The following is a 16,130-nucleotide window of genomic DNA, read 5'->3' on the forward strand; positions in this document are numbered from 1 at the left end:
GGGTTGCCCTTGAAGGACTCTGGAAGGATGTTGAGAGGGTAACCATGAAATATGGCCCCCAGGCAGGGCTATGCCCTAGCTGCTCATCAGAGCAAGAAACCTCTGCAGAAGTGCTTCAGCCTATAACCTGCCACATATCCCCCCAAACTGCACACTGGACACAGACATCCTTTACTGCACTGCTGTAGGTGTGATCCATATGGGGCAGGTCTGCTTCTAGACATGGCCTCTCAGCGCTTGGTAGGGACAGACTGCTGCAGAATTGAAGTTTCAGAGCAGTTATGGAGTTGGGCAGGGGGCCGCTGGAAGGCAGCTTTTGAGGCAAGTTCAACCCCATCATGTGTGCTGAGGAGAAAACCACTTTAACAATTATGAAAGCGCTGAAGCAGGGGAATTAAGATCAGAGCGAATTAATGTGGCCCATCCTTGTTAGGAAGCACTAGCTATCCCAGGACCCCAGAAGGGGGACAGGCAGCATGGGACTCCTATTCCAGCGACTGCTCATTTCTGTGACCTTGCCTAAACTGTCCCTTCCAATCACAGAGGTGACATCCTCATTTTATAACTTAAATTATACCCGTAGGTATATGAACATAAATATATTACATTTTATTGATCATTCCTTATTTATTTATTTTTGTCTTAGATTATATTAATATGCATGTGTGCTAGTGTAGGTACATGCACATGTGAGTGCAGATTTTACTGCAGACTCCAGAAGATAGCTTTGGACTCCTTACAGCTGGAATTCCAAGAGGTTTGAGCTGCTTGATGTGGGTGCTGGGATCAGAACTTGGGGTCCTCTGCAAGGAGGTGCCGTTAACTGTCCAGCTCTGATCTCTTGATTATTTTTTTCTTTTTGGTTGTTCTGTGCCTTGTTTCTTTGGTTATATGCATCTTTCTAGTTTGTTGAAATGTCATTTGTCTATAGTTCTCTTGGTTAATGTAGAAAATCGTCACTTGTCTCAAGGTTGAGGTATTTCTTCTAGTAGTTTCATGTCTTGAATTTATGTTTTGATCTTTGGTGAGTTGACTTTTGTAGAAGGCAAAAGACAAGGATCCAGTTTTATCCAGCACCACGGAGATAGTGTTTTCCAAGCACCCTTCATTTGAGAATCCTTTCTCCCAAGTGTATTTGTGTCCCTTCGAGGCATTCTCTCTGCTGGGCTGGTTACACTGAAAGTTTTAGTAGCCTCTTACGAAACTAAGAAGTCTTATCAAACGACTCAATCATTGTCTCTGTGGTTTTTGCCCAAAAGGAATTAGTAACTGTCCCTGCAAAAACCTACACATAGATGATTGGAGCAGTTTTCATAATTAACCAGGGCAGAAAGCAACCAACACACTTCTCAGTAAGCTAGTGGGTAAACTGTGGCACCCCAAGACTGTGTCTTGTTATCTACTGTTAAAGTGAAATAAGCTAGAAAACTGTGACAAACTATGGAGGAAACGTAAGTGCACACGAGGAAGAGAAGTCGTCCATCAGGAAAGTCTCGATCCGTTTGGTTCCAGCTGTGAGACTTTATAGAAAAGGTAAAAACCGTGGCAAGAATACAAAAGATCTGCTCTTGCCAATGGTTTAGCAAGAGGAGAAAGATAAACGGCAAGAATAGAGAATTTTTAGTGTAGTGAAAATGCATGATTATACAATGATGAATGCATGTAATTACACATTTGCTCAAATCCATAGGATATATACCACTAACAAGCAGAGAACCAACTTAACCAATGTAGAGCCACTAGATGATTGGATAAAGTAAATATAGAACATATATATCGAGGAATATTATTCAATCACAAAGAAAAGTGAAATCCTGTCATTTGCAGCAGAGTAGATATAACTGGAAACCACGGTGCTAAGTGAAATAAGCCAAGCACATAAAGGCAGCACTCACTGCATGCTCTACTAGTAGAAACTAAGTCAATCTGAAATAAAGTAGTAATTGCTAGAGATTGGGAAGTGTATTTGGGTGTTAAAGATAAAGGGAGCTTGGATTTGACATTGTATGCTCACCCATGTATGGATGTAGTTCACTAAACTGCATAAATATAAACAATTAATACTTCTTAATAAAAATGTGAACCTTAAGATAAACCAGAGATGCCAAGTGATGACCCGGGGTCAACATGGGCTCATATGTTGTAAACATGTACCACTATACTGAGAAATACTGAAATTTGTGACTTCTACCTAATTTTGTTGTGGTCCTAAAGCCTCTTTAAACAAAACAAAACAAAAACAGCAACAGCAATGAGCCCAAGCCCTAAAACTGAAACAAAACAAGCAGCAACACTGAACAATGGAAACCCAAGTCCCCAGGATGCTTATCACAGAGTTCAGGTTGGTTTCAAGTCTGGTGGTTGAATTGGTAGGACTTTGGGGCAGATCTGGCAGTGTGAGGGGGCACAGTTTTTGGAATAAGAAAGGCTTCTCAATTACAAAGGCACAGCAGAGGCACAATGACCACAGGTTGGTTCCCATACCCTTTCCTTCCCTGAGCAAGATAACTCTGGCAGCCGCAGGGCTGAGATGAGACAGAAGTGTGAAACCCTGGCTTCTCACACATCTGGCACTGGATTTGGATGTTTTGTCCCCTTTACTCATAACAATACAAGGTCGTGAATATAAATATTGACAAAGGTGAAATTGTAGAATGAGGGAAGGAGAAACTCCCTCATCCTGTACCTTCTTAGCACTGAAGAATTAGAGAAATAACGCCGTATCTGAGCTTCAGACACAAGCAGATTTCTTTCACCATATGCTTGATGGTCTGCTCATGATAAGGATTTTACAATTCTGTTTTCTGAGGAGGACAAGGACATTTGTAGAACCCATAAAGATGTTTCACATGGTTGGTAGTTGAGAAAAGTTTTACTCATCATGTACTTTTAGGGAAATGTGTCACATAAATGGGAGAGTGGCTGTGAGTTTGAAAAATTTCCTGTGTTGAGCCTGTGCATTCCACTCTGTCTCTCTTTGCATGTGGTGCCTTGCTTGGTAGTGTGAGTGCATAGTCTCACTCTACTATGTACGTATGTGTGTATATGTATATGTACATGTACATGTATATATATGTGTATGATATGTGTGCATACATATATCCACATATATAAAAATATGATACTGCAGACCAGTCATTAATATATGTATATGCACATGCAATGTACATGTACATGCATATGTATGTATATCATTCATTATCTGTACTTTTGTGAATATCATGACACCGATGAGGCCTTAATCCTCCAACTTAGTTATTAAGTTCATCCTGAGATCAGTGTAACATCAAAAGACACAAAGCCACATTTATAACCTTTGTCGAGGTAGCCTTTCTCTCATTCCAGCTCCATAACATGCCTTCTTTCATAAACACCAACTTTGATTGATATCCATTCATCCTGAAATTCTTTCTGCAATGTAAGTCAGGTTTCTGTCTATACCCAGTAGAGGCCTCTAGAGAGCTGGCATCAGCTTCCACAGCAGAAGAGGAGGCATGGATATAAGGTATTGGGGGAAGGAGGAAAGGAGAGAGAGAGATAAATGGAGGGAGGGAAAGGAAGGGGTTGGGGGAAAACATTAGCTGCTTGAGATTTTGAGGTTCTTATAGGTCATCTAAGTGAAAATGTCCACCCCTGATAGAACTGCTCCCACAGTGAGGAGTCTGTCGGAGAGATGAGCTCTCCAAAGGAAAGAGTGTGGCATGCGAGATCTGGGACCAGGATACAAAACACTGTCATACACCACTCCAAAGGAACAGAAGAGGAGGGGTACGCAGGAGGGGTGAGAAAGGGGTGCTTGGACTGAGTGCTGGAAAAAGATTCCTCCCCAGTTTTCTTCCTTCCTTCCTTCTTCCTCTCTGTCTGTCTGTCTTTCTCTCTTTCTCTCTTTCTTTCTTTCTTTCTTTCTTTCTTTCTTTCTTTCTTTCTTTCTTTCTTTCTTTTCTTTCTTTCATATCCCCCCCCCCCTCTCTCCTGCATATGAACATGCTTTTACACTAGGATACAATCAGAGAGTTTTCAAAGAAAACCGAAATGGTCCAAACATGCTTAAGTTTTATAGTTGAAGATGGTTTTCCATGTCTGCATTATGAGATTATTGTACTGATGATTCAGAAGGAAAAATTACTTCTATTTCCTGTCATTTTTCCCCCTCTGAGTGACCTAAGGAAGTGCAAAAATACAGGGCTGAGTACTGGAGGCATGTGGGCATTCTATGCGATGAATATAGAACACATTTAAATATAAACTGCAGATTTTACTGGTGTTTTCTGATAACTGTGTCTCTATGATCTATAACTGAGAAGTAGCTTAAGAATATACATGTGTATTTACAATATCAACTCTTATTTTAGTTAGTTTATGTTGAATTCTATTTATATAAAGACATAAGATCATTATCACAATAAATTAACCAGACTACAATTGCATAACTCAATACAAGAAAAGTTTCTTATTGTTCGCATCAACCATTGGTTGCTGCCAAAGATTGTGCCCTACATGTTTACTTAAGGATCCAGGCTGACTGCCAAGACTGAACCCCCAGTGAACGTGATTGTTGGGGGGAGGGCGGTGACTGGGGTGGGGGGAAGGATGGGGAGGGGAACACCCATAGAGAAGGGGAGGGGAAGGGGTCAGGGGAATGTTGGCCCGGAAACCGGGAAAGGGAATAATAAGAAATATCCAAGTTAATGAAGATGAGAAAAAAAAAATAAAAAAGGATCCAGGCTGACTGAAGTCTACCTTCTTGAAATCTTTGTCATCCAAACATTTGCCTTGGCTTCCATGTCCAGGAAAAAGACTGGGGTTGATTCTCTGTCACGTCCTGGCTCTAAAGCCATAAAATGATTTGCCTCAGAAGAACACTTATTTGTGGGAGGAGTGAGTCAGTACATTCTGACTAGTGGCTGCAATGGCCTACGTATGCACAGCAAGCAAGCAGCAAGCAGCAAGCACTTCTACATTTCCTAACCCTGGAACCTGACTGACACCCAGGAATGACAGAGCATGTGAGCAGGCAGCCAAGTGGCTGGTGCCAACTCTTCCGGACAAGCAGTTATGGACAAACAGGACATGGGGGGAGGGTATAAAGGCACTCCCTGCATCCACAATAACGGAGTCTGCTTCTGCTCCTCACCTGGCTCGCGGAGTCTGTGTCACTGATTCTGCACCTTCTTACCCCTACCCCGAAGACCATCGTGGAGGCTGAGAGCTAAGGCGACAACAATTTCGAGCCCCATCCTTGGACCCACGGCTAGCTATGCGGTCACACCTGACTGCACGGAATTTGCACGCCTGTACATGACAAACCCATTGCCCCTGTGACATTCCATATTATATGAATCCAGGCTCCTAAAAGCCAATTTAGAAGGCGAGAAAACATCTGCAAATTAGTAAGAAGGTGCCTTACAATTCACATCAACAGGTGTTACTAAAATGGGTTCCTTAAGATGGTCTAAACAAAGTGAAAAGGAAGATGCACCTATATGACTTCCCAACGTCTGGTTTTATCAGATGCAATTTATTTTTTAAACTAGTTTTTTGAGATGTTATGTATTTTCCAATATCAGTGTAATTAAGAATAACTAGACCATTTCTATTGTTGTTTTTATATGAAAATAAGAAAAATCATAGCCATAAAGAGCTACTTTGCATTTGCTATAAATCCCCATCTTGGGATAATTAAAATATGCCATAATATACCTCTAGCCTTTCTTTTGGTACTAACTGTACACAAAGAGAAAACATGGTCACTCATAAAGGATTGAATTTCAACCAAATTTATCATTTTCTCATTAAATTTTATAATGAAATTATTAGACTATAAATTGTTAAATTTCCTACTTTTACTGTACGATACAATTTTTATTTCTTTTGAATTAAAAGCATTCAATAAAAACTTTTATAATTTGGAATTACTGATTTAGAGAAAATAAAGCTCATATATAAGATTTTTTCCCCTTGGGATAGCTCTATGTCCCCCCCCCCCAGGTCACATTTCACAGTCATGATAGAAAGTAAGACTTTTTCTCCAACTTGAAAACATTTTCTTATCTATGGAAGAAATTTTAATATTATTATAATTTTCTTAGATTCCTATTATTCTGCCTTAGTATGATTTTTAAAGTGTTGCCATTTTTTTGTAGCACGTCAGTTACTCCCTTATGAAGAGATTATGATGAATAATTGAAGCACAGCTTAATCCTAGCAGCACGTAGTTTCTTGGGACTGAATAGATGCTAGAATTGGTAGGACTCATCACTTACGGTTTTTAAGAAACATGTGTTACGTCATTTCCCTCCTGGTCATGTCCCAAGCTGACTTCTAAAAAGGCATTTTTGAGAAATATTTGTTTAGAGTAGGGTTTGACATTTAGTTATATATTTTATATTGGAAATTCAAGAGAAACTTGACCTATAACCTATTTCTCTCTCTGAGCATCATTCTAAAACTAAAAATGTAGTTGTTCTGTAGGATGTATATACACTTTAGTGCACTGCTAAGTTCACAGGATTTTCAAAATATGGAAGCAATCTAAGTCTCTACAGAAAAACTAATGTCTCAAGAATCTAAGGTGTCAGTGACAACCAGCTAACATTTGCTGAGCAGTGGGAGGAGGTGGGAGCACGGGTTAGGCAGCGAAGATCCGGAAAACAGCGCGATACCAGTTCACACCTGCCTAGTTTGTTACTCTAGGTCTAGGGTGACTCTGCTTCAGGCATGGTGTCTTCGTGGTTACAAAGAGGTCGGTGGTCTTAAAACTTCATCCATGCTACCCCACAGGAATGGAGAAGAAAGAGATGGTAAAAACTACCTTTAAGCAAAGCTTTGCTCTCTCTAACTCAGGAATGAATGCCTTTTTCCCACAGGCTTCCTCTTACTGGGCGAAGCTGAGTTAAGCAGACAGCAGCAAAAGTAGCTGTGGGAATTGAAAGTAGAGCATGCAGTGAACAGGTAGTTAGCAGAATAAACTTCTTTATATAGTTACAAGTGTACATACACACAAGTATATAAGTAATATTTAAAACGATTTTACTTTGGTCACAGGACATGAAGAAATCAAATTTGCATGAACCTTTCCCCATGCTGTGCTTGTTCTCACAGATTCAGAAAGTGCTGGTCGGCTGCATGGGGTGGGGAGAGGTCACCATTTTACCTAGCTGTGAACTCTGTGAACTACAATACTGACCATAATGGCAAGAGGGTCCATGGATGCAATAGTGGCATGGATGATATGGGGGTAACCAACAACTTCTGAGAATTATATTCAAAGCCCACTCCACACGTGCCTGGTACTGTTAATCTGGCCAAGAACCCATGCATGGGAGTTTACAAACCCCATGGAAGAATCTACTACTGTAGTTTGCTAATCTGACATAGTATCAGATTGCCTTTTAAATTTGTGCCTCTATACCCATAAATAAGCAGAGCTGTCAGACCGCATCAAGTAAGTTTCTTTATGCAGTGAACAGTGGGGGAGGCAGAGACTCACCACTGGCATAGCGCAAGGAATAAATGCCAGTGGAGTGATCAGCCACATATGGGATATTGCTAGCATCCTCCATGACCAAGGCTCAGGGACCACAATGGAAGAGGAAGGAAAAAGATCATTAAGCCAGAGGGGCTTGTGTGTGTGTGTGTGTGTGTGTGTGTGTGTGTGTGTAGAACTTAACAGTATTTTCTAGACATGACAAGACTCTACACTCGTGAGCTTGCAGTTGTAGTTGCCTGCATAGAAACTCAAGTCAATATTCTAGAGTAGAACAGGAAAGAGTCATGAGCCCTGATTCCTAACTGAGGACCTACAAATACCTGATGATTTGGGGGAAGGAAGAGTCATTGTTTTTTAAGGATATGGCTCCTGGTAGGTCAACTGTGTTCCATTTGGCCCTATTCCCAGAGGTATATGAGCAACGCAATCTGGACTTTGTGTTTTGTTAACAAATAAAGTCGACATGGAGCTGGGGTGGGGGCTAGGGAGGTGGAGGTAAATCTGGGAGGAGTTTTGGGAAGAGGGGAGTGAATGTGACCAGACATATTGTCTGAAATTCTGAAAGAATTATTAAAATATTCCCTTCAAATGTTAAAGTGATTTAACTTTACTCAAATGTTAGTGATTTCTAGTTGATCTCCTGTTCTTTTCCCCTATAAAGAGACTATGCTGGACTCATCTCAGATTCAATGTGTTCATCTTCCATAGGTGACACATGATTATATTAGTCATAAAATGAGGACTCTTCAGTAATTTGGCAGGGGGGAGCAGGCAGATGCAAACAGACCCAAGCAAGGAAACACTGCAATGTCATTCTGTGTGCCACGGTTCCCCAGACTATAAATTGTTGCCTCTTTGTTTAGTCCTGAAGAATCTGCCTTGATTCTTTTGGGTCTTGATTGCATGAAATCCGTAGCCCGGTGGCTCTCCTACAAGAACCTCCATCTCTTGCTCACTGACAGTTCCCAGGCCACGAGCTGCATGGTTGACAGGAAGCTTCTGAAGGCAGATCTGGGGGTGGTATTGGAGATTTCAGGATGAAAGCTCGTGCTCTAGCAGTTCCAACAAACTAAGCAAGGTCACTGGCTCCCAGCATGGTAATTAAAGACACCATGGGAGGGGTGGATGGAGGTTTGTTGAGTATGACAACATTAGGAAGAAGAACAATGGGCCCCAGTGACCACTGTATCTTTGGGGTGCTAACATGGAGTTTAAATGGAGGGCAAGGATATTTATAACTTAGTGGTCCCAGCCAATGTACGCCTCTCCCCCATCACAGCTCCATCGTCATCATCTCAGGTCTCCTTTGTCCAAGGTTACCTCGCCTTCAAAACCAAGGTTTTGGTTTCATTGGCTGTCAAGACCCTATGAAATCTCTTCCTGGAAGACACACCCCCCTCATTTGCATGAGAGCTTCTTCCTTTTCTTCTCCCACAGCATGGCATTTCCAGGGAAATTTTAAGTCTTTGGGGTTCCTTGTATCAACAGCCTGAAAGCAGGAGGGGTGGAGGTATAAATAAGTGTCTCCTAGACTACCTTTTCTCCTGTCAGGTCAGTTTCAGGGATGGTTGGCCTCTTTCCCACGGACCTTCCACGGTCTAGAGCTCCCGTGTGCCACATGTAAATGGTAGCCTTGCGGTGACAAAAGCTTGCAAGAAAGAGGAGGGAAGGAGTTTTGGTGAAGATCCAGCTTCCACCGTCACCCAGCTGATTTAAGTGTCTCACAGACTTGCTTCTTTTGTTCATAGAAAATGCTGCTGTGTTTGACATTTAGAGGCATGGAGCCAAATCACTCTAGTCCATAGTTTTGCTAAAGAAATATCAGAACTATACAAGTTCCAGACCAATTCTGTTAAATGTACAGCAGTCACAGAAACAGAAGTGCAAAGCAGCTATTGTACCTGCTCTGATGAGACATGCAGGACGGACTGGAGGATACTGTGGCTCAGGACTACCAGTCTGAGAGCTGAATGCTACGCTGTAAACAGAGGCTCATGGGCTGAGTGAGGCTCTAGATCCTTCTGGAAGCAAGTGGATTGCAGTGTTTGCATTTTTGTTTTTAACATGTTAATAATGTTAACATAAAGGTTGTGGAAACCCTTGCTGTCTCTGCATACAGTTCTGTGTCCTGAACTACCTGCTGTTTGTTTCGTTAACGAAAATTTATACCAGTTTCCATCTCGGTTGCAACAGGATTTATTGGCTGAAACTCTTGATTCATGTTCCATTTCCACAAGTGTTCTCTCTTAAAGGACCTACTCTCACTTGCCTGGCATCCCTTGCCTATCCAGTGTCTGTCTGTCTGTCTTCCTTTCTTTCTTTCTTCCTTCCTTTCTCCCTCTCTCTCTCTCTCTCTCTCTCTCTCTCTCTCTCTTTCTTTCTTTCTTTCTGTGTGTATTGATACTGTCTTTTCTATGTATACATCTTCAGAACATGTATAGTTTCATGTGTACCTATTGATTTATATTAACACCACTGGGTTAGAGGTCCTTCTATCACTTAATTTTCTTTCCTTTGTAAATATGTGTACATGATTTTCCCATGTGACTGTGTCTTATGTTGGGCTTTCCTTGACCAGACTCTGAGGTGGAGATGGGCATGGAGAGAGTTTGCTGGTCATCTCCTCAGAATTAAACACTGGGAAGAACAGAAGGAATCAGGCCAAAATAGAGAGAAGCCAGCTGGACATTCCTGGGAGCTGGAAAGATGACTACCTGAGTCTTGAAAGAGAAGACCACAGGACAGGTAGAACCGCCAATCTGTGTCAGTCTAGCATCTCCTCACCTCTTCTGCATAACCCACTCTATACACTGAGTATCTGTCTGCCCAGACTCCTTGACATAGCATTTCACATTACGTCATTCATTCACGAACAGGTGAAAGTTTCTCTAGGGGTTGTCAAGAAGGAATTCCTGGATGTCTGGAGCCATTGTCTTCGACTTTGTTCTCATCAGAAGTGCACAAGGGTCTCTGGGTTTCGCCAACATTGTCTCTACCCTGTCTCCGGGTTGTCCCAAGCTCATGGACCTGTGACGTTAAATTTGCATTTGTAAAATTGTCAATGTCTTTGAGAATATTTTATGTGCTTTGTGGTCTCTCAAGTTCCTTCTGTGAATTATCTATTCATTCTCTTTGTCAAATGTTCTATTGAGTTCTGGAGAATCATTGTGGTCTCTTTAGCTGGTGAACAATCTCTCAAAGATTTTGATAATGATATCTAAAGAATTCAAACAACACTTTTAGGTGGTGGGCTCCTGTTTTGAATAACTAGGTTTTAATTAGTCATTCTTGCTGTCTGTCTGCCTCTCTGCTTCTGTCTTGCTCTCACACATGCATAGCTGTTTGTGATAATTTTGAACGATCACTTCAGTTATATAACAATCATGTAGTTTTTAGCTAAGGATTTTTGAGAGTGATTAATTTAGAAAAACATCTTCTCTATCTCTTTGTTCTCCCCTCCTCTCTCCATATCTTTCTCCCTCTGTCTGTCTGTCTGTCTGCCTGTCTCTCCCCCTCCCTCTCCCCTGTGTGTGTCTCTCTCTCTGTGTGTGTATGTGTATGTGTATGTGTGTATCCTATCATCCTTAAACTGATGAAGCCTTAGAGTGTTTTCTACCATTTCTGAGTCGTAACTTTATTTTACAGTCAAATGAATTTATTATTTTTAAACTTTTATTGGCTCTTTATCAATTTCACATCATGTACCCAAATCCCACTTACCTCCCAACCCTTGTAAACACCCACCAACAGAGACAAAAAACTTGTTGTGGAAGCTATAGTGTCACAGTGTGTTCCACAGTATACCTTTTTGTCCACACTTCTTTTTTATAAATGTTCATTTCGATAACTTGTTGGTCTGGTATGAGGCCTCTGGCTTCTGCTACTCTGTTGATACTGGAACCTCACTGGGATTCCCCTTGGATAGCCTGTTGTTGCCCTGTGTCATGGAGATCCTGTAGTTTTGGATCTGTAGGCCACTTAATGTACTCTAGCAGTTCATGAAGGAGGTAGATGTAGGGGTGGATCGGGGCCTGAGAGATGTCTGAGTTGTGCATCCCACTGTCTCTCCTGATTTTATGCCCACAGGTCTGGCTCACCAGCCCTGCTTTACCAAGGCTAGGTTTACCCTGCTGCCCACATGAGGTACAGGGCCAGCTCTTCTGAGTGTTGCAGCCCATGAGGGACATGGCTGGTTCTCCCACTCTCATAACCCCAAGACCAGCTCTCTGCCATGCCATAGATGACAAGGGATGAGGGAGAGGAGGAGGGCATTCATGCCACCACATAGCAGCAAGAGGCAGGGCTGGCTCGCCCACAGTCACACCCTCAGGGTCAGCTTATCTGCATCATGCTCTCATGATCAGTTCTACTGTGCTGCCCAGATGAGGCGCAGGAACTCAGGTGCTGCCCAAATGCTGCAGCAGGTAAGGGACAAGACAAGATCTCCTGCTTTCACGACTCCCTTGGGGCCAACTCTCCTGCCCAAAACCTTGGTGAGGGCAAAAGGGAGGGGATCTCTTCCTCACTCATGTCACTGTAGGGCAGACAAGTTGTGGCCAGCTCTCTCATGCTCACACCTTTGGAATCAGCTTGCCCATGACCCTCCAACCCCCAACCAGGTTTAGCTCTTCTGTGCTGCCCAGGTGAGGTGCAGGGCCTGCTCTCCTGAGTGCTGTAACTGGTGAGGGGCAGGGCCAACACTCCTGCTTTCATGACCCCAGAGCCAGGTCTCCAGCCTGTTGCAGGTGTTGAGGAGGGAGGGGGGAGGGAAAAGAGGGGGGGTACCTTTCCCTTGTCTACGACAGAGCATGGAAGACAAGTAGTAGGACCAGGTTTCCCAGGCTTCTATCCTGGGGAGGGGGCTCACCCGCAACTCCTGTAATGTGCCCTGAGTACTGCAGCTGGCTAGGGTTCAGGGTCATCTCTCCTGCTCTTATGGCCCCAGGACTAGCTCTCCTGTGATGACCATGTGAGGAGCTGATCCAGTTCTGCACTGCCTTCAGACATTAGTATGCCCTCGGGAGGCAGCACCAACCAGAAACATCTGTCTGGCCTTTAGTAGTAACAGATCCCTACCACTTCAGGCCTAGTGACCTAAATGTGTCCCAGGGTGGTAGCTTAGACCAGGATCCCACTGTGGTCCCATGTGGCATTGCTAGCTACTTAAATTAGGCTGTTCTTCACTACCCTCAGGTGTCTAGTTCTGCCTCTCTTCATTGTGCCTGTATCCTTCTTTTTCTCTTCCATTTCTCCACTAATTACTTGCACCTCTTAGAGGCTCCTGGGGTCTCTGGGTGTATGGGGAGGTCTCAGGAGTGGTTTCAAGAGTTCTATGCCCTGCTTGTACATTATGGAGTAGGGCAGGGGTCATCTCAGACATGGTCTGTCTGCCCCCTCCAGGCCTGCATGATGCCTGACATGGTTGTCTCAGGTTTTCCCCTTGCCTGGCCTGGCTACCCAAGTGGCCCATACAAGGGTCATCTCTCTCAGGCTCATTCACCACCAGGAGCCCCCAGTGCCAGGTGGTAGGCGTAGGGAAGAGGAATTCTTCTAGTCTCCTATTGCTCCCCATCTTGGGAGCCATAGGGACCTGCTGGAGCTGGACTGGTGGGCGTCTCATGCTAGCTCTCTGTCCATGGCCCCTGGTGCTGGACTGGTGGTTGTATCAGGTTTTTATTTTTTATTTTTTCAGGGGATGTTAGGCTACTAATCATTCATATGTCCACAGATCAGAACAGAGTGCAGACATAGTCTTTCTCTACTCTGCCACCTACTGACGCACATATGACACAGCTGCCACATCTACAATACCTCTAGGGGCAGGTAGTCAGTTGAATCCATAAAGGAACTGAAGAGAGCTGAGGGCTCTGCTGCATCCTTGTCTCCTTCATTATGTCCCCTTTCCTCCCCAAGTTTTACTCTTCTGCTGTATTCATCAAACTAAGACTTAACAGAGTTGGACAACCTTATGGTTGTTCTGAAGGCCTTGATTTTTACCTAAAAAATGTGTAATTTGAGATGTATTTTTCATACAAAAATGTAAATTCTATAGTCACACAATGTATAAATGGCACAGTTCTGAGTGGGTACATCCTTGGGCTCTCTCCTCATTCTACGTCTCTCACTCAGGAGGCAAACACCCCCAGGCTAGTCTGTTATCTCTCCCCAAGAAGCATTTATGTCAAGAGAATACATTCCTGGCCATCTGTCTTGGGTTAAGACAGAGCCAAATCCTCCAGAGGTCCCCATGGCAGAAGCACAGATTGCATTCCCAGTGGGCTGAGGGTGCAGGCTCAGCCTGCTCCCTCCCTCCAGCCAGCACAGAGTTTGGAAACTGTTACCTTACATTTATTTTTCTTGCCAGAGGTGTCTCTTCTTTATCGAACCCAGAGAGGCTCACTTGGGAATGCTGGCTCCTTCATCCATCCAGACACAATATTTACTAAACGAGCTGAGAAAAATCTGGCAGCAAAAACTGGTCCACAAATGCTGGACATACACACACACACACACACACAGACCATCCATCTGTGAAGTCCCTCACCGGAGGTCTTGCCAATGAGAATTCTGTTCCTGCTCCACATCGAACACATTTCCTGAGTGGGAGGCTCCTACGAGCGAGAGAATCTGCTTCAAGTTGTGTTTGGGTCAAAACGTGTTAGAAGTAGGCTTTGATGGTTGCGTTCTAGCAGCTGTCGGGAAAGACTGTGCACGGAGAGCATTTTAGAACCAAAGTGCTCTCCTCTCAAGTGACAGAGTGATATATTTGTATAAAATGAAGCATTACTTTATCACTTATTCACAAAAGGAAAATGCACAATGCAGGCTTTCCAGCGTCTCAAGTCTTGTCAGAGGCAGCTCATGGCTGTCCATCACCTGTACTGCAGATAAATAGCCACATTTTCCAGAGAGCAGACTGCTTCTCTGTGATGAGTTTCACTATCCATACCCCCATGTCTAGCTCAGTCCTGTGAATGCATGCATGAGCCAGGGACTGCAAAATTCTACACGGCAAGAACTGTGGCAGGAGCTCCGTGCTGCCCATGGGTCATGTCAAGAGCCACACACATTACTTTCCCATGGGCTAAGGTCTTGCAGCCATTTTCAGCAGGTGAGCAACGTAGCCTTGGGTGATTCAGTCCACACGCAGGTGGGAGGTTCCCACACCTGTACCACACACTCACTGTTGTTCCTTCAGGTGGCGACTTGACAGACTGCCCTGGAGGAAATACAGGAGCAGTGTGGAGTGAGCACCTCCAGGGAAGAAATGTAGAGGAGAAAAGGAGGCAAAGGTCCTTCCTGATCATTGTGACCTAGTTTATGTAGGCTGATGGAGGCCTCTAAAGGCTTAGACTCACTAGTCTCTCAAGGGTCTGTGAATATCTTGTGTTCCTCTGCAGATGTCGCTCATGGCTTCAGATGTGTCTCCTTATAGATCTCACAGCAAGTGCAGCTATGAACTTATTTATGAGTCCATTTAACATTATCTCTCTCCTCCACTAGCCTGTAAATCCAGATACCCTGTAAGGAGCAGTGGGTATCTTTGGGCAGTGATGAGATAAGTGACCCAAGGTTCCACATTGTTCTGAGTCCCCGTGTCGCAATCTCCCCAGGACATGGGGGTCTACCAAGGTCCTGAGACTGTTTTCTGGTGTCACTCTTCTGGGAGAGGAGACATGTTTGACCTAGTTTCTAAGTGTATATTTTCACACAATTGCTCTCCTGCTGGCTCTTTGTCATTTCGTGGCTTACATTTTTTAACACAAATTTTTAATTTTTGAAACTAGTTATTTAATGGGGGTAGGGGATGTAGCTTGTATCTGGTGTGTTTGGGGGTTGTGGTTTTAGTCCAAGGTGCTAGATAGGGAAACCAGCCTTTGTCACCAGCTCTGGCACCTGCAGGTCTGGCTTTTGCAAAGGCAACATTTGATTCTCCAAAGTTGCTGTTCCTCAGCGTGGGCAGGCATTTGGCTTAGTGGGACAAGCATGGGACTCAGAACGTCATGTTTGTGCGTCATCAGCTGTGTGGCCTTGAACAGGAGAGCTGATGGCTCTGGGCTCAGATTTTTCATTTATGAAACTGGGATGAAATGTACTTTCTCCTGAGGTCACAGGAAGAATTAAATTGTAAAATACTGGTAAAGTCTTGGACCAAAATAAACCCTTAGAAAACGTGTGTCCTTCACCCCTGGCCTTCTCCCTTTCTCTCTTTCTGCAGTCTCCATTGAGAAGATAAGGAGAACACCTATCACTTAGTGAATGAATGCATTCAGGAGCCTGCAGGAAGATCTGAGGGATGGGGTGTGACCCACACTACGTATTATTTTGGAGCATTAAATGGACATGGTGAATCTTACTTAGGGAATACCTAAAGGTCTGGACACTGTGGCAGACATCTGAAAGGCGTTATCCCATCTAATCATCACCGGGATGCTTTAAGTAAGGTTCCATTACCAACACTGTACAAACAAAGCAAAGGGTCAGTGAGACTGTCAAAAAATAATGGTATCGTAAGTAAGAAGTGGTTTTTCTAAGATACCTTGAAACAGAAGGGCACGGATGGGGTATATGCCCAAGTTATCAAGGTGAACACCAATCAAGCTCCATTTATCAGATCAAGGCCTCTTTGTCTCTTTACTGA

The 16,130-nt window shown here is 43.6% G+C and overlaps 1 non-coding gene across 1 annotated transcript; it reads right to left on the minus strand.

Moving 5' to 3' along the window:
- Nucleotides 1-13,183: 13,183 nt before the first annotated feature.
- Nucleotides 13,184-13,313, minus strand: LOC120094487 (small nucleolar RNA SNORA17). Its single transcript, XR_005488793.1, has one exon. It is a non-coding gene; the product is annotated as a small nucleolar RNA SNORA17 (small nucleolar RNA).
- Between the last annotated feature and the right edge of the window lie 2,817 nt (nucleotides 13,314-16,130).

The sequence above is a fragment of the Rattus norvegicus genome, chromosome 8, assembly GCF_036323735.1.
Source record: "Rattus norvegicus strain BN/NHsdMcwi chromosome 8, GRCr8, whole genome shotgun sequence".
Taxonomy (NCBI): domain Eukaryota; kingdom Metazoa; phylum Chordata; class Mammalia; order Rodentia; family Muridae; genus Rattus; species Rattus norvegicus.